The sequence below is a fragment of the Lepisma saccharinum genome, unplaced genomic scaffold, assembly GCF_977018435.1.
Source record: "Lepisma saccharinum unplaced genomic scaffold, izLepSacc3.1 HAP1_SCAFFOLD_35, whole genome shotgun sequence".
In the NCBI taxonomy this organism is placed as follows: domain Eukaryota; kingdom Metazoa; phylum Arthropoda; class Insecta; order Zygentoma; family Lepismatidae; genus Lepisma; species Lepisma saccharinum.
Genome location: NW_028142899.1, coordinates 1,424,878 through 1,448,848, shown reverse-complemented (window position 1 = coordinate 1,448,848; position 23,971 = coordinate 1,424,878).

The following is a 23,971-nucleotide window of genomic DNA, read 5'->3' as shown; positions in this document are numbered from 1 at the left end:
ACATTATATAAAATTTCAAACTCCTATATCTCCGTTACTATAGAAGATACAGCTGTGATTTTACACTCAATGTAATCAGGTCGAAGCTCTCTATTGGCTCATCCGCAACAATTTAATCCATGTGTAATATTCAGGCTTAGTTATAATGGAAACTCTCATAACAATAAAGTAAACAATCAATTTGTGCATGATTGTAGTCGTAGTCGTGGAGATTTGAAATAACCACTTTGATTGTTGAAACAATGTAATACATCTTTGGAAAAATGTTTTACAAAAACATTATATAAAATTTCAAACTCATATATCTCCGTTACTATAGAAGATACAGCAGTGATTTTACACTCAATGTAATCAGGTCGAAGCTCTCTATTTGCTCATACCAAAAAATTTATTCCATGTGTAATATTCATGCTTAGTTTCCATGGAAACTCTCATAACAATAAAGTAAACAATCTATTTGTGCATGATTGTAGTCGTCGTCGTGGAGATTTGAAATAACCACTTTGATTGTTGAAACAATGTAATACATCCTAAGGAATCACATTGTACAAAAACATTATATAAAATTTCAAACTCGCATATCACCGTTACTATAGAAGATACAGCAGTGATTTTACACTCAATGTAATCAGTTTGAAGCTCTCTATTGGCTTATCCGCAACAATTTAATCCATGTGTAATATTCAGGCTTAGTTATAATGGAAACTCTCATAACAATAAAGTAAACAATCTATTTGTGCATGATTGTAGTCGTCGTCGTGGAGATTTGAAATAACCACTTTGATTGTTGAAACAATGTAATACATCCTAAGGAATCACATTGTACAAAAACATTATATAAAATTTCAAACTCGCATATCTCCGTTACTATAGAAGATACAGCAGCGATTTTACACTCAATGTAATCAGTTTGAAGCTCTCTATTGGCTCATCCGCAACAATTTAATCCATGTGTAATATTCAGGCTTAGTTATAATGGAAACTCTCATAACAATAAAGTAAACAATCAATTTGTGCATGATTGTAGTCGTAGTCGTGGAGATTTGAAATAACCACTTTGATTGTTGAAACAATGTAATACCTCCTTGGAAACATGTTTTACAAAAACATTATATAAAATTTCAAACTCATATATCTCCGTTACTATAGAAGATACAGCTGTGATTTTACACTCAATGTAATAAGGTTGAACTTCTCTATTGGCTCATACGAAAAAATTTAATCCATGTGTAATATTCATGCTTAGTTACCATGGAAACTCTCATAACAATAAAGTAAACAATCTATTTGTGCATGATTGTAGTCGTCGTCGTGGAGATTTGAAATAACCACTTTGATTGTTGAAACAATGTAATACATCCTTGGAAACATGTTTTACAAAAACATTATATAAAATTTCAAACTCATATATCTCCGTTACTATAGAAGATACAGCTGTGATTTTACACTCAATGTAATCAGGTCGAAGCTCTCTATTGGCTCATCCGCAACAATTTAATCCATGTGTAATATTCAGGCTTAGTTATAATGGAAACTCTCATAACAATAAAGTAAACAATCTATTTGTGCATGATTGTAGTCGTCGTCGTGGAGATTTGAAATAACCACTTTGATTGTTGAAACAATGTAATACATCCTTGGAAACATGTTTTACAAAAACATTATATAAAATTTCAAACTCATATATCTCCGTTACTATAGAAGATACAGCTGTGATTTTACACTCAACGTAATCAGGTCGAAGCTCTCTATTGGCTCATCCGCAACAATTTAATCCATGTGTAATATTCAGGCTTAGTTATAATGGAAACTCTCATAACAATAAAGTAAACAATCAATTTGTGCATGATTGTAGTCGTAGTCGTGGAGATTTGAAATAACCACTTTGATTGTTGAAACAATGTAATACATCCTTGGAAACATGTTTTACAAAAACATTATATAAATTTCAAACTCATATATCTCCGTTACTATAGAAAATACAGCTGTCATTTTACACTCAATGTAATCAGGTCGAAGCTCTCTATTGGCTCATCCGCAACAATTTAATCCATGTGTAATATTCAGGATTAGTTATAATGAAAAATCTCATAACAATAAAGTAAACAATCAATTTGTGCATGATTGTAGTCGTTGTCGTGGAGATTTGAAATAACCACTTTGATTGTTGAAAGTAATACATCCTTGGAAACATGTTTTACAAAAACATTATATAAAATTTCAAACTCATATATCTCCGTTACTATAGAAGATACAGCTGTGATTTTACACTCAATGTAATCAGGTCGAAGCTCTCTATTTGCTCATACCAAAAAATTTAATCCATGTGTAATATTCATGCTTAGTTACCATGGAAACTCTCATAACAATAAAGTAAACAATCTATTTGTGCATGATTGTAGTCGTCGTCGTGGAGATTTGAAATAACCACTTTGATTGTTGAAACAATGTAATACATCCTAAAGAATCACATTGTACAAAAACATTATATAAAATTTCAAACTCGCATATCTCCGTTACTATAGAAGATACAGCAGTGATTTTACACTCAATGTAATCAGTTTGAAGCTCTCTATTGGCTTATCCGCAACAATTTAATCCATGTGTAATATTCAGGCTTAGTTATAATGGAAACTCTCATAACAATAAAGTAAACAATCAATTTGTGCATGATTGTAGTCGTAGTCATGGAGATTTGAAATAACCACTTTGATTGTTGAAACAATGTAATACTTTCTTGGAAACATGTTTTACAAAAACATTATATAAAATTTCAAACTCATATATCTCCGTTACTATAGAAGATACAGCTGTGATTTTACACTCAATGTAATCAGGTCGAACTTCTCTATTGGCTCATACGAATAAATTTAATCCATGTGTAATATTCATGCTTAGTTACCATGGAAACTCTCATAACAATAAAGTAAACAATCTATTTGTGCATGATTGTAGTCGTCGTCGTGGAGATTTGAAATAACCACTTTGATTGTTGAAACAATGTAATACATCCTAAAGAATCACATTGTACAAAAACATTATATAAAATTTCAAACTCGCATATCTCCGTTACTATAGAAGATACAGCAGTGATTTTACACTCAATGTAATCAGTTTGAAGCTCTCTATTGGCTTATCCGCAACAATTTAATCCATGTGTAATATTCAGGCTTAGTTATAATGGAAACTCTCATAACAATAAAGTAAACAATCAATTTGTGCATGATTGTAGTCGTAGTCGTGGAGATTTGAAATAACCACTTTGATTGTTGAAACAATGTAATACTTTCTTGGAAACATGTTTTACAAAAACATTATATAAAATTTCAAACTCATATATCTCCGTTACTATAGAAGATACAGCTGTGATTTTACACTCAATGTAATCAGGTCGAACTTCTCTATTGGCTCATACGAATAAATTTAATCCATGTGTAATATTCATGCTTAGTTACCATGGAAACTCTCATAACAATAAAGTAAACAATCTATTTGTGGATGATTGTAGTCGTCGTCGTGGAGATTTGAAATAACCACTTTGATTGTTGAAACAATGTAATACATGCTAAAGAATCACATTGTACAAAAACATTATATAAAATTTCAAACTCGCATATCTCCGTTACTATAGAAGATACAGCAGTGATTTTACACTCAATGTAATCAGTTTGAAGCTCTCTATTGGCTCATCTGCAACAATTTAATCCATGTGTAATATTCAGGCTTAGTTATAATGGAAACTCTCATAACAATAAAGTAAACAATCAATTTGTGCATGATTGTAGTCGTAGTCGTGGAGATTTGAAATAACCACTTTGATTGTTGAAACAATGTAATACATCCTTGGAAACATGTTTTACAAAAACATTATATAAAATTTCAAACTCATATATCTCCGTTACTATAGAAGATACAGCTGTGATTTTACACTCAATGTAATCAGGTCGAAGCTCTCTATTGGCTCATACGAAAAAATTTAATCCATGTGTTATATTCATGCTTAGTTACCATGGAAACTCTCATAACAATAAAGTAAACAATCTATTTGTGCATGATTGTAGTCGTCGTCGTGGAGATTTGAAATAACCACTTTGATTGTTGAAACAATGTAATACATCCTTGGAAACATGTTTTACAAAAACATTATGTAAAATTTCAAACTCATATATCTCCGTTACTATAGAAGATACAGCTGTGATTTTACACTCAATGTAATCAGGTCGAAGCTCTCTATTTGCTCATACCAAAAAATTTAATCCAAATGTAATATTCATGCTTAGTTACCATGGAAACTCTCATAACAATAAAGTAAACAATCTATTTGTGCATGATTGTAGTCGTCGTCGTGGAGATTTGAAATAACCACTTTGATTGTTGAAACAATGTAATACATCCTAAGGAATCACATTGTACAAAAACATTATATAAAATTTCAAACTCGCATATCTCCGTTACTATAGAAGATACAGCACTGATTTTACACTCAATGTAATCAGTTTGAAGCTCTCTATTGGCTCATCCGCAACAATTTAATCCATGTGTAATATTCAGGCTTAGTTATAATGGAAACTCTCATAACAATAAAGTAAACAATCAATTTGTGCATGATTGTAGTCGTAGTCGTGGAGATTTGAAATAACCACTTTGATTGTTGAAACAATGTAATACCTCCTTGGAAACATGTTTTACAAAAACATTATATAAAATTTCAAACTCATATATCTCCGTTACTATAGAAGATACAGCTGTGATTTTACACTCAATGTAATCAGGTCGAACTTCTCTATTGGCTCATACGAAAAAATTTAATCCATGTGTAATATTCATGCTTAGTTACCATGGAAACTCTCATAACAATAAAGTAAACAATCTATTTGTGCATGATTGTAGTCGTCGTCGTGGAGATTTGAAATAACCACTTTGATTGTTGAAACAATGTAATACATCCTTGGAAACATGTTTTACAAAAACATTATATAAAATTTCAAACTCCTATATCTCCGTTACTATAGAAGATACAGCTGTGATTTTACACTCAATGTAATCAGGTCGTAGCTCTCTATTGGCTCATCCGCAACAATTTAATCCATGTGTAATATTCAGGCTTAGTTATAATGGAAACTCTCATAACAATAAAGTAAACAATCTATTTGTGCATGATTGTAGTCGTCGTCGTGGAGATTTGAAATAACCACTTTGATTGTTGAAAGTAATACATCCTTGGAAACATGTTTTACAAAAACATTATATAAAATTTCAAACTCATATATCTCCGTTACTATAGAAGATACAGCTGTGATTTTACACTCAATGTAATCAGGTCGAAGCTCTCTATTTGCTCATACCAAAAAATTTAATCCATGTGTAATATTCATGCTTAGTTACCATGGAAACTCTCATAACAATAAAGTAAACAATCTATTTTTGCATGATTGTAGTCGTCGTCGTGGAGATTTGAAATAACCACTTTGATTGTTGAAACAATGTAATACATCCTAAGGAATCACATTGTACAAAAACATTATATAAAATTTCAAACTCGCATATCTCCGTTACTATAGAAGATACAGCAGTGATTTTACACTCAATGTAATCAGTTTGAAGCTCACTATTGGCTCATCCGCAACAATTTAATCCATGTGTAATATTCAGGCTTAGTTATAATGGAAACTCTCATAACAATAAAGTAAACAATCTATTTGTGCATGATTGTAGTCGTCGTCGTGGAGATTTGAAATAACCACTTTGATTGTTGAAACAATGTAATACATCCTTCGAAACATGTTTTACAAAAACATTATGTAAAATTTCAAACTCATATATCTCCGTTACTATAGAAGATACAGCTGTGATTTTACACTCAATGTAATCAGGTCGAAGCTCTCTATTTGCTCATACCAAAAAATTTAATCCAAATGTAATATTCATGCTTAGTTACCATGGAAACTCTCATAACAATAAAGTAAACAATCTATTTGTGCATGATTGTAGTCGTCGTCGTGGAGATTTGAAATAACCATTTTGATTGTTGAAACAATGTAATACATCCTAAGGAATCACATTGTACAAAAACATTATATAAAATTTCAAACTCGCATATCTCCGTTACTATAGAAGATACAGCACTGATTTTACACTCAATGTAATCAGTTTGAAGCTCTCTATTGGCTCATCCGCAACAATTTAATCCATGTGTAATATTCAGGCTTAGTTATAATGGAAACTCTCATAACAATAAAGTAAACAATCAATTTGTGCATGATTGTAGTCGTAGTCGTGGAGATTTGAAATAACCACTTTGATTGTTGAAACAATGTAATACCTCCTTGGAAACATGTTTTACAAAAACATTATATAAAATTTCAAACTCATATATCTCCGTTACTATAGAAGATACAGCTGTGATTTTACACTCAATGTAATCAGGTCGAACTTCTCTATTGGCTCATACGAAAAAATTTAATCCATGTGTAATATTCATGCTTAGTTACCATGGAAACTCTCATAACAATAAAGTAAACAATCTATTTGTGCATGATTGTAGTCGTCGTCGTGGAGATTTGAAATAACCACTTTGATTGTTGAAACAATGTAATACATCCTTGGAAACATGTTTTACAAAAACATTATATAAAATTTCAAACTCCTATATCTCCGTTACTATAGAAGATACAGCTGTGATTTTACACTCAATGTAATCAGGTCGAAGCTCTCTATTGGCTCATCCGCAACAATTTAATCCATGTGTAATATTCAGGCTTAGTTATAATGGAAACTCTCATAACAATAAAGTAAACAATCAATTTGTGCATGATTGTAGTCGTAGTCGTGGAGATTTGAAATAACCACTTTGATTGTTGAAACAATGTAATACATCTTTGGAAAAATGTTTTACAAAAACATTATATAAAATTTCAAACTCATATATCTCCGTTACTATAGAAGATACAGCAGTGATTTTACACTCAATGTAATCAGGTCGAAGCTCTCTATTTGCTCATACCAAAAAATTTATTCCATGTGTAATATTCATGCTTAGTTTCCATGGAAACTCTCATAACAATAAAGTAAACAATCTATTTGTGCATGATTGTAGTCGTCGTCGTGGAGATTTGAAATAACCACTTTGATTGTTGAAACAATGTAATACATCCTAAGGAATCACATTGTACAAAAACATTATATAAAATTTCAAACTCGCATATCACCGTTACTATAGAAGATACAGCAGTGATTTTACACTCAATGTAATCAGTTTGAAGCTCTCTATTGGCTTATCCGCAACAATTTAATCCATGTGTAATATTCAGGCTTAGTTATAATGGAAACTCTCATTACAATAAAGTAAACAATCTATTTGTGCATGATTGTAGTCGTCGTCGTGGAGATTTGAAATAACCACTTTGATTGTTGAAACAATGTAATACATCCTAAGGAATCACATTGTACAAAAACATTATATAAAATTTCAAACTCGCATATCTCCGTTACTATAGAAGATACAGCAGCGATTTTACACTCAATGTAATCAGTTTGAAGCTCTCTATTGGCTCATCCGCAACAATTTAATCCATGTGTAATATTCAGGCTTAGTTATAATGGAAACTCTCATAACAATAAAGTAAACAATCAATTTGTGCATGATTGTAGTCGTAGTCGTGGAGATTTGAAATAACCACTTTGATTGTTGAAACAATGTAATACCTCCTTGGAAACATGTTTTACAAAAACATTATATAAAATTTCAAACTCATATATCTCCGTTACTATAGAAGATACAGCTGTGATTTTACACTCAATGTAATAAGGTTGAACTTCTCTATTGGCTCATACGAAAAAATTTAATCCATGTGTAATATTCATGCTTAGTTACCATGGAAACTCTCATAACAATAAAGTAAACAATCTATTTGTGCATGATTGTAGTCGTCGTCGTGGAGATTTGAAATAACCACTTTGATTGTTGAAACAATGTAATACATCCTTGGAAACATGTTTTACAAAAACATTATATAAAATTTCAAACTCATATATCTCCGTTACTATAGAAGATACAGCTGTGATTTTACACTCAATGTAATCAGGTCGAAGCTCTCTATTGGCTCATCCGCAACAATTTAATCCATGTGTAATATTCAGGCTTAGTTATAATGGAAACTCTCATAACAATAAAGTAAACAATCTATTTGTGCATGATTGTAGTCGTCGTCGTGGAAATTTGAAATAACCACTTTGATTGTTGAAACAATGTAATACATCCTTGGAAACATGTTTTACAAAAACATTATATAAAATTTCAAACTCATATATCTCCGTTACTATAGAAGATACAGCTGTGATTTTACACTCAACGTAATCAGGTCGAAGCTCTCTATTGGCTCATCCGCAACAATTTAATCCATGTGTAATATTCAGGCTTAGTTATAATGGAAACTCTCATAACAATAAAGTAAACAATCAATTTGTGCATGATTGTAGTCGTAGTCGTGGAGATTTGAAATAACCACTTTGATTGTTGAAACAATGTAATACATCCTTGGAAACATGTTTTACAAAAACATTATATAAATTTCAAACTCATATATCTCCGTTACTATAGAAAATACAGCTGTCATTTTACACTCAATGTAATCAGGTCGAAGCTCTCTATTGGCTCATCCGCAACAATTTAATCCATGTGTAATATTCAGGATTAGTTATAATGAAAAATCTCATAACAATAAAGTAAACAATCAATTTGTGCATGATTGTAGTCGTTGTCGTGGAGATTTGAAATAACCACTTTGATTGTTGAAAGTAATACATCCTTGGAAACATGTTTTACAAAAACATTATATAAAATTTCAAACTCATATATCTCCGTTACTATAGAAGATACAGCTGTGATTTTACACTCAATGTAATCAGGTCGAAGCTCTCTATTTGCTCATACCAAAAAATTTAATCCATGTGTAATATTCATGCTTAGTTACCATGGAAACTCTCATAACAATAAAGTATACAATCTATTTGTGCATGATTGTAGTCGTCGTCGTGGAGATTTGAAATAACCACTTTGATTGTTGAAACAATGTAATACATCCTAAGGAATCACATTGTACAAAAACATTATATAAAATTTCAAACTCGCATATCTCCGTTACTATAGAAGATACAGCAGTGATTTTACACTCAATGTAATCAGTTTGAAGTTCTCTATTGGCTCATCCGCAACAATTTAATCCATGTGTAATATTCAGGCTTAGTTATAATGGAAACTCTCATAACAATAAAGTAAACAATCAATTTGTGCATGATTGTAGTCGTAGTCATGGAGATTTGAAATAACCACTTTGATTGTTGAAACAATGTAATACTTTCTTGGAAACATGTTTTACAAAAACATTATATAAAATTTCAAACTCATATATCTCCGTTACTATAGAAGATACAGCTGTGATTTTACACTCAATGTAATCAGGTCGAACTTCTCTATTGGCTCATACGAATAAATTTAATCCATGTGTAATATTCATGCTTAGTTACCATGGAAACTCTCATAACAATAAAGTAAACAATCTATTTGTGCATGATTGTAGTCGTCGTCGTGGAGATTTGAAATAACCACTTTGATTGTTGAAACAATGTAATACATCCTAAAGAATCACATTGTACAAAAACATTATATAAAATTTCAAACTCGCATATCTCCGTTACTATAGAAGATACAGCAGTGATTTTACACTCAATGTAATCAGTTTGAAGCTCTCTATTGGCTTATCCGCAACAATTTAATCCATGTGTAATATTCAGGCTTAGTTATAATGGAAACTCTCATAACAATAAAGTAAACAATCAATTTGTGCATGATTGTAGTCGTAGTCGTGGAGATTTGAAATAACCACTTTGATTGTTGAAACAATGTAATACTTTCTTGGAAACATGTTTTACAAAAACATTATATAAAATTTCAAACTCATATATCTCCGTTACTATAGAAGATACAGCTGTGATTTTACACTCAATGTAATCAGGTCGAACTTCTCTATTGGCTCATACGAATAAATTTAATCCATGTGTAATATTCATGCTTAGTTACCATGGAAACTCTCATAACAATAAAGTAAACAATCTATTTGTGGATGATTGTAGTCGTCGTCGTGGAGATTTGAAATAACCACTTTGATTGTTGAAACAATGTAATACATGCTAAAGAATCACATTGTACAAAAACATTATATAAAATTTCAAACTCGCATATCTCCGTTACTATAGAAGATACAGCAGTGATTTTACACTCAATGTAATCAGTTTGAAGCTCTCTATTGGCTCATCTGCAACAATTTAATCCATGTGTAATATTCAGGCTTAGTTATAATGGAAACTCTCATAACAATAAAGTAAACAATCAATTTGTGCATGATTGTAGTCGTAGTCGTGGAGATTTGAAATAACCACTTTGATTGTTGAAACAATGTAATACATCCTTGGAAACATGTTTTACAAAAACATTATATAAAATTTCAAACTCATATATCTCCGTTACTATAGAAGATACAGCTGTGATTTTACACTCAATGTAATCAGGTCGAAGCTCTCTATTGGCTCATACGAAAAAATTTAATCCATGTGTTATATTCATGCTTAGTTACCATGGAAACTCTCATAACAATAAAGTAAACAATCTATTTGTGCATGATTGTAGTCGTCGTCGTGGAGATTTGAAATAACCACTTTGATTGTTGAAACAATGTAATACATCCTTGGAAACATGTTTTACAAAAACATTATGTAAAATTTCAAACTCATATATCTCCGTTACTATAGAAGATACAGCTGTGATTTTACACTCAATGTAATCAGGTCGAAGCTCTCTATTTGCTCATACCAAAAAATTTAATCCAAATGTAATATTCATGCTTAGTTACCATGGAAACTCTCATAACAATAAAGTAAACAATCTATTTGTGCATGATTGTAGTCGTCGTCGTGGAGATTTGAAATAACCACTTTGATTGTTGAAACAATGTAATACATCCTAAGGAATCACATTGTACAAAAACATTATATAAAATTTCAAACTCGCATATCTCCGTTACTATAGAAGATACAGCACTGATTTTACACTCAATGTAATCAGTTTGAAGCTCTCTATTGGCTCATCCGCAACAATTTAATCCATGTGTAATATTCAGGCTTAGTTATAATGGAAACTCTCATAACAATAAAGTAAACAATCAATTTGTGCATGATTGTAGTCGTAGTCGTGGAGATTTGAAATAACCACTTTGATTGTTGAAACAATGTAATACCTCCTTGGAAACATGTTTTACAAAAACATTATATAAAATTTCAAACTCATATATCTCCGTTACTATAGAAGATACAGCTGTGATTTTACACTCAATGTAATCAGGTCGAACTTCTCTATTGGCTCATACGAAAAAATTTAATCCATGTGTAATATTCATGCTTAGTTACCATGGAAACTCTCATAACAATAAAGTAAACAATCTATTTGTGCATGATTGTAGTCGTCGTCGTGGAGATTTGAAATAACCACTTTGATTGTTGAAACAATGTAATACATCCTTGGAAACATGTTTTACAAAAACATTATATAAAATTTCAAACTCCTATATCTCCGTTACTATAGAAGATACAGCTGTGATTTTACACTCAATGTAATCAGGTCGAAGCTCTCTATTGGCTCATCCGCAACAATTTAATCCATGTGTAATATTCAGGCTTAGTTATAATGGAAACTCTCATAACAATAAAGTAAACAATCTATTTGTGCATGATTGTAGTCGTCGTCGTGGAGATTTGAAATAACCACTTTGATTGTTGAAAGTAATACATCCTTGGAAACATGTTTTACAAAAACATTATATAAAATTTCAAACTCATATATCTCCGTTACTATAGAAGATACAGCTGTGATTTTACACTCAATGTAATCAGGTCGAAGCTCTCTATTTGCTCATACCAAAAAATTTAATCCATGTGTAATATTCATGCTTAGTTACCATGGAAACTCTCATAACAATAAAGTAAACAATCTATTTTTGCATGATTGTAGTCGTCGTCGTGGAGATTTGAAATAACCACTTTGATTGTTGAAACAATGTAATACATCCTAAGGAATCACATTGTACAAAAACATTATATAAAATTTCAAACTCGCATATCTCCGTTACTATAGAAGATACAGCAGTGATTTTACACTCAATGTAATCAGTTTGAAGCTCACTATTGGCTCATCCGCAACAATTTAATCCATGTGTAATATTCAGGCTTAGTTATAATGGAAACTCTCATAACAATAAAGTAAACAATCAATTTGTGCATGATTGTAGTCGTAGTCGTGGAGATTTGAAATAACCACTTTGATTGTTGAAACAATGTAATACATCTTTGGAAAAATGTTTTACAAAAACATTATATAAAATTTCAAACTCATAATTCTCCGTTACTATAGAAGATACAGCAGTGATTTTACACTCAATGTAATCAGGTCGAAGCTCTCTATTTGCTCATACCAAAAAATTTATTCCATGTGTAATATTCATGCTTAGTTTCCATGGAAACTCTCATAACAATAAAGTAAACAATCTATTTGTGCATGATTGTAGTCGTCGTCGTGGAGATTTGAAATAACCACTTTGATTGTTGAAACAATGTAATACATCCTAAGGAATCACATTGTACAAAAACATTATATAAAATTTCAAACTCGCATATCACCGTTACTATAGAAGATACAGCAGTGATTTTACACTCAATGTAATCAGTTTGAAGCTCTCTATTGGCTTATCCGCAACAATTTAATCCATGTGTAATATTCAGGCTTAGTTATAATGGAAACTCTCATAACAATAAAGTAAACAATCTATTTGTGCATGATTGTAGTCGTCGTCGTGGAGATTTGAAATAACCACTTTGATTGTTGAAACAATGTAATACATCCTAAGGAATCACATTGTACAAAAACATTATATAAAATTTCAAACTCGCATATCTCCGTTACTATAGAAGATACAGCAGTGATTTTACACTCAATGTAATCAGTTTGAAGCTCTCTATTGGCTCATCCGCAACAATTTAATCCATGTGTAATATTCAGGCTTAGTTATAATGGAAACTCTCATAACAATAAAGTAAACAATCAATTTGTGCATGATTGTAGTCGTAGTCGTGGAGATTTGAAATAACCACTTTGATTGTTGAAACAATGTAATACCTCCTTGGAAACATGTTTTACAAAAACATTATATAAAATTTCAAACTCATATATCTCCGTTACTATAGAAGATACAGCTGTGATTTTACACTCAATGTAATCAGGTCGAACTTCTCTATTGGCTCATAGGAAAAAATTTAATCCATGTGTAATATTCATGCTTAGTTACCATGGAAACTCTCATAACAATAAAGTAAACAATCTATTTGTGCATGATTGTAGTCGTCGTCGTGGAGATTTGAAATAACCACTTTGATTGTTGAAACAATGTAATACATCCTTGGAAACATATTTTACAAAAACATTATATAAAATTTCAAACTCCTATATCTCCGTTACTATAGAAGATACAGCTGTGATTTTACACTCAATGTAATCAGGTCGAAGCTCTCTATTGGCTCATCCACAACAATTTAATCCATGTGTAATATTCAGGCTTAGTTATAATGGAAACTCTCATAACAATAAAGTAAACAATCAATTTGTGCATGATTGTAGTCGTAGTCGTGGAGATTTGAAATAACCACTTTGATTGATGAAACAATGTAATACATCCTTGGAAACATGTTTTACACAAACATTATATAAAATTTCAAACTCATATATCTCCGTTACTATAGAAGATATAGCTGTGATTTTACACTCAATGTAATCAGGTCGAAGCTCTCTATTTGCTCATACCAAAAAATTTAATCCATGTGTAATATTGATGCTTAGTTACCATGGAAACTCTCATAACAATAAAGTAAACAATCAATTTGTGCATGATTGTAGTCGTCGTCGTGGAGGTTTGAAATAACAACATTGATTGTTGAAACAATGTAATACATCCTAAGGAATCACATTGTACAAAAACATTATATAAAATTTCAAACTCGCATATCTCCGTTACTATAGAAGATACAGCAGTGATTTTACACTCAATGTAATCAGTTTGAAGCTCACTATTGGCTCATCCGCAACAATTTAATCCATGTGTAATATTCAGGCTTAGTTATAATGGAAACTCTCATAACAATAAAGTAAACAATCTATTTGTGCATGATTGTAGTCGTCGTCGTGGAGATTTGATATAACCACTTTGATTGTTGAAACAATGTAATACATCCTTGGAAACATGTTTTACAAAAACATTATATAAAATTTCAAACTCATATATCTCCGTTACTATAGAAGATACAGCTGTGATTTTACACTCAATGTAATCAGGTCGAAGCTCTCTATTGGCTCATCCGCAACAATTTAATCCATGTGTAATATTCAGGCTTAGTTATAATGGAAACTCTCATAACAATAAAGTAAACAATCAATTTGTGCATGATTGTAGTCGTAGTCGTGGAGATTTGAAATAACCACTTTGATTGTTGAAACAATGTAATACATCCTTGGAAACATGTTTTACAAAAACATTATATAAAATTTCAAACTCATATATCTCCGTTACTATAGAAGATACAGCTGTGATTTTACACTCAATGTAATCAGGTCGAAGCTCTTTATTTGCTCATACCAAAAAATTTAATCCATGTGTAATATTCATGCTTAGTTACCATGGAAACTCTCATAACAATAAAGTAAACAATCTATTTGTGCATGATTGTAATCGTCGTCGTGGAGATTTGAAATAACCACTTTGATTGTTGAAACAATGTAATACATCCTAGGGAATCACATTGTACAAAAACATTATATAAAATTTCAAACTCGCATATCTCCGTTACTATAGAAGATACAGCAGTGATTTTACACTCAATGTAATCAGTTTGAAGCTCTCTATTGGCTCATCCGCAACAATTTAATCTATGTGTAATATTCAGGCTTAGTTATAATGGAAACTCTCATAACAATAAAGTAAACAATCAATTTGTGCATGATTGTAGTCGTAGTCGTGGAGATTTGAAATAACCACTTTGATTGTTGAAACAATGTAATACATCCTTGGAAACATGTTTTACAAAAACATTATATAAAATTTCAAACTCATATATCTCCGTTACTATAGACGATACAGCTGTGATTTTACACTCAATGTAATCAGGTCGAAGCTCTCTATTTGCTCATACCAAAAAATTTAATCCATGTGTAATATTCATGCTTAGTTACCATGGAAACTCTCATAACAATAAAGTAAACAATCTATTTGTGCATGATTGTAGTCGTCGTCGTGGAGATTTGAAATAACCACTTTGATTGTTGAAACAATGTAATACATCCTAAGGAATCACATTGTACAAAAACATTATATAAAATTTCAAACTCGCATATCTCCGTTACTATAGAAGATACAGCAGTGATTTTACACTCAATGTAATAAGTTTGAAGCTCTCTATTGGCTCATCCGCAACAATTTAATCCATGTGTAATATTCAGGCTTAGTTATAATGGAAACTCTCATAACAATAAAGTAAACAATCAATTTGTGCATGATTGTAGTCGTAGTCGTGGAGATTTGAAATAACCACTTTGATTGTTGAAACAATGTAATACATCCTTGGAAAAATGTTTTAGGAAAACATTATATAAAATTTCAAACTCATATATCTCCGTTACTATAGAAGATACAGCAGTGATTTTACACTCAATGTAATCAGGTCGAAGCTCTCTATTGGCTCATACGAAAAAATTTAATCCATGTGTTATATTCATGCTTAGTTACCATGGAAACTCTCATAACAATAAAGTAAACAATCTATTTGTGCATGATTGTAGTCGTCGTCGTGGAGATTTGAAATAACCACTTTGATTGTTGAAACAATGTAATACATCCTTGGAAACATGTTTTACAAAAACATTATATAAAATTTCAAACTCATATATCTCCGTTACTATAGAAGATACAGCTGTGATTTTACACTCAATGTAATCAGGTCGAAGCTCTCTATTGGCTCATCCGCAACAATTTAATCCATGTGTAATATTCAGGCTTAGTTATAATGGAAACTCTCATAACAATAAAGTAAACAATCAATTTGTGCATGATTGTAGTCGTAGTCGTGGAGATTTGAAATAACCACTTTGATTGTTGAAACAATGTAATACATCCTTGGAAAAATGTTTTACGAAAACATTATATAAAATTTCAAACTCATATATCTCCGTTACTATAGAAGATACAGCAGTGATTTTACACTCAATGTAATCAGGTCGAAGCTCTCTATTTGGTCATACCAAAAAATTTAATCCATGTGTAATATTCATGCTTAGTTTCCATGGAAACTCTCATAGCAATAAAGTAAACAATCTATTTGTGCATGATTGTAGTCGTCGTCGTGGAGATTTGAAATAACCACTTTGATTGTTGAAACAATGTAATACATCCTAAGGAATCACATTGTACAAAAACATTATATAAAATTTCAAACTCGCATATCTCCGTTACTATAGAAGATACAGCAGTGATTTTACACTCAATGTAATCAGTTTGAAGCTCTCTATTGGCTCATCCGCAACAATTTAATCCATGTGTAATATTCAGGCTTAGTTATAATGGAAACTCTCATAACAATAAAGTAAACAATCTATTTGTGCATGATTGTAGTCGTCGTCGTGGAGATTTGATATAACCACTTTGATTGTTGAAACAATGTAATACATCCTTGGAAACATGTTTTACAAAAACATTATATAAAATTTCAAACTCATATATCTCCGTTACTATAGAAGATACAGCTGTGATTTTACACTCAATGTAATCAGGTCGAAGCTCTCTATTGGCTCATCCGCAACAATTTAATCCATGTGTAATATTCAGGCTTAGTTATAATGGAAACTCTCATAACAATAAAGTAAACAATCAATTTGTGCATGATTGTAGTCGTAGTCGTGGAGATTTGAAATAACCACTTTGATTGTTGAAACAATGTAATACATTCTTGGAAACATGTTTTACAAAAACATTATATAAAATTTCAAACTCATATATCTCCGTTACTATAGAAGATACAGCTGTGATTTTACACTCAATGTAATCAGGTCGAAGCTCTCTATTTGCTCATACCAAAAAATTTAATCCATGTGTAATATTCATGCTTAGTTACCATGGAAACTCTCATAACAATAAAGTAAACAATCTATTTGTGCATGATTGTAATCGTCGTCGTGGAGATTTGAAATAACCACTTTGATTGTTGAAACAATGTAATACATCCTAGGGAATCACATTGTACAAAAACATTATATAAAATTTCAAACTCGCATATCTCCGTTACTATAGAAGATACAGCAGTGATTTTACACTCAATGTAATCAGTTTGAAGCTCTCTATTGGCCCATCCGCAACAATTTAATCTATGTGTAATATTCAGGCTTAGTTATAATGGAAACTCTCATAACAATAAAGTAAACAATCAATTTGTGCATGATTGTAGTCGTAGTCGTGGAGATTTGAAATAACCACTTTGATTGTTGAAACAATGTAATACATCCTTGGAAACATGTTTTACAAAAACATTATATAAAATTTCAAACTCATATATCTCCGTTACTATAGACGATACAGCTGTGATTTTACACTCAATGTAATCAGGTCGAAGCTCTCTATTTGCTCATACCAAAAAAATTAATCCATGTGTAATATTCATGCTTAGTTACCATGGAAACTCTCATAACAATAAAGTAAACAATCTATTTGTGCATGATTGTAGTCGTCGTCGTGGAGATTTGAAATAACCACTTTGATTGTTGAAACAATGTAATACATCCTAAGGAATCACATTGTACAAAAACATTATATAAAATTTCAAACTCGCATATCTCCGTTACTATAGAAGATACAGCAGTGATTTTACACTCAATGTAATAAGTTTGAAGCTCTCTATTGGCTCATCCGCAACAATTTAATCCATGTGTAATATTCAGGCTTAGTTATAATGGAAACTCTCATAACAATAAAGTAAACAATCAATTTGTGCATGATTGTAGTCGTAGTCGTGGAGATTTGAAATAACCACTTTGATTGTTGAAACAATGTAATACATCCTTGGAAAAATGTTTTAGGAAAACATTATATAAAATTTCAAACTCATATATCTCCGTTACTATAGAAGATACAGCAGTGATTTTACACTCAATGTAATCAGGTCGAAGCTCTCTATTGGCTCATACGAAAAAATTTAATCCATGTGTTATATTCATGCTTAGTTACCATGGAAACTCTCATAACAATAAAGTAAACAATCTATTTGTGCATGATTGTAGTCGTCGTCGTGGAGATTTGAAATAACCACTTTGATTGTTGAAACAATGTAATACATCCTTGGAAACATGTTTTACAAAAACATTATATAAAATTTCAAACTCATATATCTCCGTTACTATAGAAGATACAGCTGTGATTTTACACTCAATGTAATCAGGTCGAAGCTCTCTATTGGCTCATCCGCAACAATTTAATCCATGTGTAATATTCAGGCTTAGTTATAATGGAAACTCTCATAACAATAAAGTAAACAATCAATTTGTGCATGATTGTAGTCGTTGTCGTGGAGATTTGAAATAACCACTTTGATTGTTGAAACAATGTAATACATCCTTGGAAACATGTTTTACAAAAACATTATATAAAATTTCAAACTCATATATCTCCGTTACTATAGAAGATACAGCTGTGATTTTACACTCAATGTAATCAGGTCGAAGCTCTCTATTTGCTCATACCAAAAAATTTAATCCATGTGTAATGTTCATGCTTAGTTACCATGAAAACTCTCATAACAATAAAGTAAACAATCTATTTGTGCATGATTGTAGTCGTCGTCGTGGAGATTTGAAATAACCACTTTGATTGTTGAAACAATGTAATACATCCTAAGGAATCACATTGTACAAAAACATTATATAAAATTTCAAACTCGCATATCTCCGTTACTATAGAAGATACAGCAGTGATTTTACACTCAATGTAATCAGTTTGAAGCTCTCTATTGGCTCATCCGCAACAATTTAATCCATGTGTAATATTCAGGCTTAGTTATAATGGAAACTCTCATAACAATAAAGTAAACAATCTATTTGTGCATGATTGTAGTCGTCGTCGTGGAGATTTGAAATAACCACTTTGATTGTTGAAACAATGTAATACATCCTTGGAAACATGTTTTACAAAAACATTATATAAAATTTCAAACTCATATATCTCCGTTACTATAGAAGATACAGCTGTGATTTTACACTCAATGTAATCAGGTCGAAGCTCTCTATTGGCTCATCCGCAACAATTTAATCCATGTGTAATATTCAGGCTTAGTTATAATGGAAAATCTCATAACAATAAAGTAAACAATCAATTTGTGCATGATTGTAGTCGTTGTCGTGGAGATTTGAAATAACCACTTTGATTGTTGAAAGTAATACATCCTTGGAAACATGTTTTACAAAAACATTATATAAAATTTCAAACTCATATATCTCCGTTACTATAGAAGATACAGCTGTGATTTTACACTCAATGTAATCAGGTCGAAGCTCTCTATTTGCTCATACCAAAATTTAATCCATGTGTAATATTCATGCTTAGTTACCATGGAAACTCTCATAACAATAAAGTAAACAATCTATTTGTGCATGATTGTAGTCGTCGTCGTGGAGATTTGAAATAACCACTTTGATTGTTGAAACAATGTAATACATCCTAAGGAATCACATTGTACAAAAACATTATATAAAATTTCAAACTCGCATATCTCCGTTACTATAGAAGATACAGCAGTGATTTTACACTCAATGTAATCAGTTTGAAGCTCTCTATTGGCTCATCCGCAACAATTTAATCCATGTGTAATATTCAGGCTTAGTTATAATGGAAACTCTCATAACAATAAAGTAAACAATCTATTTGTGCATGATTGTAGTCGTCGTCGTGGAGATTTGATATAACCACTTTGATTGTTGAAACAATGTAATACATCCTTGGAAACATGTTTTACAAAAACATTATATAAAATTTCAAACTCATATATCTCCGTTACTATAGAAGATACAGCTGTGATTTTACACTCAATGTAATCAGGTCGAAGCTCTCTATTTGCTCATACCAAAAAATTTAATCCATGTGTAATATTCATGCTTAGTTACCATGGAAACTCTCATAACAATAAAGTAAACAATGTATTTGTGCATGATTGTAATCGTCGTCGTGGAGATTTGAAATAACCACTTTGATTGTTGAAACAATGTAATACATCCTAGGGAATCACATTGTACAAAAACATTATATAAAATTTCAAACTCGCATATCTCCGTTACTATAGAAGATACAGCAGTGATTTTACACTCAATGTAATCAGTTTGAAGCTCTCTATTGGCTCATCCGCAACAATTTAATCTATGTGTAATATTCAGGCTTAGTTATAATGGAAACTCTCATAACAATAAAGTAAACAATCAATTTGTGCATGATTGTAGTCGTTGTCGTGGAGATTTGAAATAACCACTTTGATTGTTGAAACAATGTAATACATCCTTGGAAACATGTTTTACAAAAACATTATATAAAATTTCAAACTCATATATCTCCGTTACTATAGACGATACAGCTGTGATTTTACACTCAATGTAATCAGGTCGAAGCTCTCTATTTGCTCATACCAAAAAATTTAATCCATGTGTAATATTCATGCTTAGTTACCATGGAAACTCTCATAACAATAAAGTAAACAATCTATTTGTGCATGATTGTAGTCGTCGTCGTGGAGATTTGAAATAACCACTTTGATTGTTGAAACAATGTAATACATCCTAAGGAATCACATTGTACAAAAACATTATATAAAATTTCAAACTCGCATATCTCCGTTACTATAGAAGATACAGCAGTGATTTTACACTCAATGTAATAAGTTTGAAGCTCTCTATTGGCTCATCCGCAACAATTTAATCCATGTGTAATATTCAGGCTTAGTTATAATGGAAACTCTCATAACAATAAAGTAAACAATCAATTTGTGCATGATTGTAGTCGTAGTCGTGGAGATTTGAAATAACCACTTTGATTGTTGAAACAATGTAATACATCCTTGGAAAAATGTTTTAGGAAAACATTATATAAAATTTCAAACTCATATATCTCCGTTACTATAGAAGATACAGCAGTGATTTTACACTCAATGTAATCAGGTCGAAGCTCTCTATTGGCTCATACGAAAAAATTTAATCCATGTGTTATATTCATGCTTAGTTACCATGGAAACTCTCATAACAATAAAGTAAACAATCTATTTGTGCATGATTGTAGTCGTCGTCGTGGAGATTTGAAATAACCACTTTGATTGTTGAAACAATGTAATACATCCTTGGAAACATGTTTTACAAAAACATTATATAAAATTTCAAACTCATATATCTCCGTTACTATAGAAGATACAGCTGTGATTTTACACTCAATGTAATCAGGTCGAAGCTCTCTATTGGCTCATCCGCAACAATTTAATCCATGTGTAATATTCAGGCTTAGTTATAATGGAAACTCTCATAACAATAAAGTAAACAATCAATTTGTGCATGATTGTAGTCGTTGTCGTGGAGATTTGAAATAACCACTTTGATTGTTGAAACAATGTAATACATCCTTGGAAACATGTTTTACAAAAACATTATATAAAATTTCAAACTCATATATCTCCGTTACTATAGAAGATACAGCTGTGATTTTACACTCAATGTAATCAGGTCGAAGCTCTCTATTTGCTCATACCAAAAAATTTAATCCATGTGTAATGTTCATGCTTAGTTACCATGGAAACTCTCATAACAATAAAGTAAACAATCTATTTGTGCATGATTGTAGTCGTCGTCGTGGAGATTTGAAATAACCACTTTGATTGTTGAAACAATGTAATACATCCTAAGGAATCACATTGTACAAAAACATTATATAAAATTTCAAACTCGCATATCTCCGTTACTATAGAAGATACAGCAGTGATTTTACACTCAATGTAATCAGTTTGAAGCTCTCTATTGGCTCATCCGCAACAATTTAATCCATGTGTAATATTCAGGCTTAGTTATAATGGAAACTCTCATAACAATAAAGTAAACAATCTATTTGTGCATGATTGTAGTCGTCGTCGTGGAGATTTGAAATAACCACTTTGATTGTTGAAACAATGTAATACATCCTTGGAAACATGTTTTACAAAAACATTATATAAAATTTCAAACTCATATATCTCCGTTACTATAGAAGATACAGCTGTGATTTTACACTCAATGTAATCAGGTCGAAGCTCTCTATTGGCTCATCCGCAACAATTTAATCCATGTGTAATATTCAGGCTTAGTTATAATGGAAAATCTCATAACAATAAAGTAAACAATCAATTTGTGCATGATTGTAGTCGTTGTCGTGGAGATTTGAAATAACCACTTTGATTGTTGAAAGTAATACATCCTTGGAAACATGTTTTACAAAAACATTATATAAAATTTCAAACTCATATATCTCCGTTACTATAGAAGATACAGCTGTGATTTTACACTCAATGTAATCAGGTCGAAGCTCTCTATTTGCTCATACCAAAATTTAATCCATGTGTAATATTCATGCTTAGTTACCATGGAAACTCTCATAACAATAAAGTAAACAATCTATTTGTGCATGATTGTAGTCGTCGTCGTGGAGATTTGAAATAACCACTTTGATTGTTGAAACAATGTAATACATCCTAAGGAATCACATTGTACAAAAACATTATATAAAATTTCAAACTCGCATATCTCCGTTACTATAGAAGATACAGCAGTGATTTTACACTCAATGTAATAAGTTTGAAGCTCTCTATTGGCTCATCCGCAACAATTTAATCCATGTGTAATATTCAGGCTTAGTTATAATGGAAACTCTCATAACAATAAAGTAAACAATCAATTTGTGCATGATTGTAGTCGTAGTCGTGGAGATTTGAAATAACCACTTTGATTGTTGAAACAATGTAATACTTTCTTGGAAACATGTTTTACAAAAACATTATATAAAATTTCAAACTCATATATCTCCGTTACTATAGAAGATACAGCTGTGATTTTACACTCAATGTAATCAAGTCGAACTTCTCTATTGGCTCATACGAATAAATTTAATCCATGTGTAATATTCATGCTTAGTTACCATGGAAACTCTCATAACAATAAAGTAAACAATCTATTTGTGCATGATTGTAGTCGTCGTCGTGGAGATTTGAAATAACCACTTTGATTGTTGAAACAATGTAATACATCCTAAAGAATCACATTGTACAAAAACATTATATAAAATTTCAAACTCGCATATCTCCGTTACTATAGAAGATACAGCAGTGATTTTACACTCAATGTAATCAGTTTGAAGCTCTCTATTGGCTCATCCGCAACAATTTAATCCATGTGTAATATTCAGGCTTAGTTATAATGGAAACTCTCATAACAATAAAGTAAACAATCAATTTGTGCATGATTGTAGTCGTAGTCGTGGAGATTTGAAATAACCACTTTGATTGTTGAAACAATGTAATACATCCTTGGAAAAATGTTTTAGGAAAACATTATATAAAATTTCAAACTCATATATCTCCGTTACTATAGAAGATACAGCTGTGATTTTACACTCAATGTAATCAGTTTGAAGCTCTCTATTGGCTCATCCGCAACAATTTAATCCATGTGTAATATTCATGCTTAGTTACCATGGAAACTCTCATAACAATAAAGTAAACAATCTATTTGTGCATGATTGTAATCGTCGTCGTGGAGATTTGAAATAACCACTTTGATTGT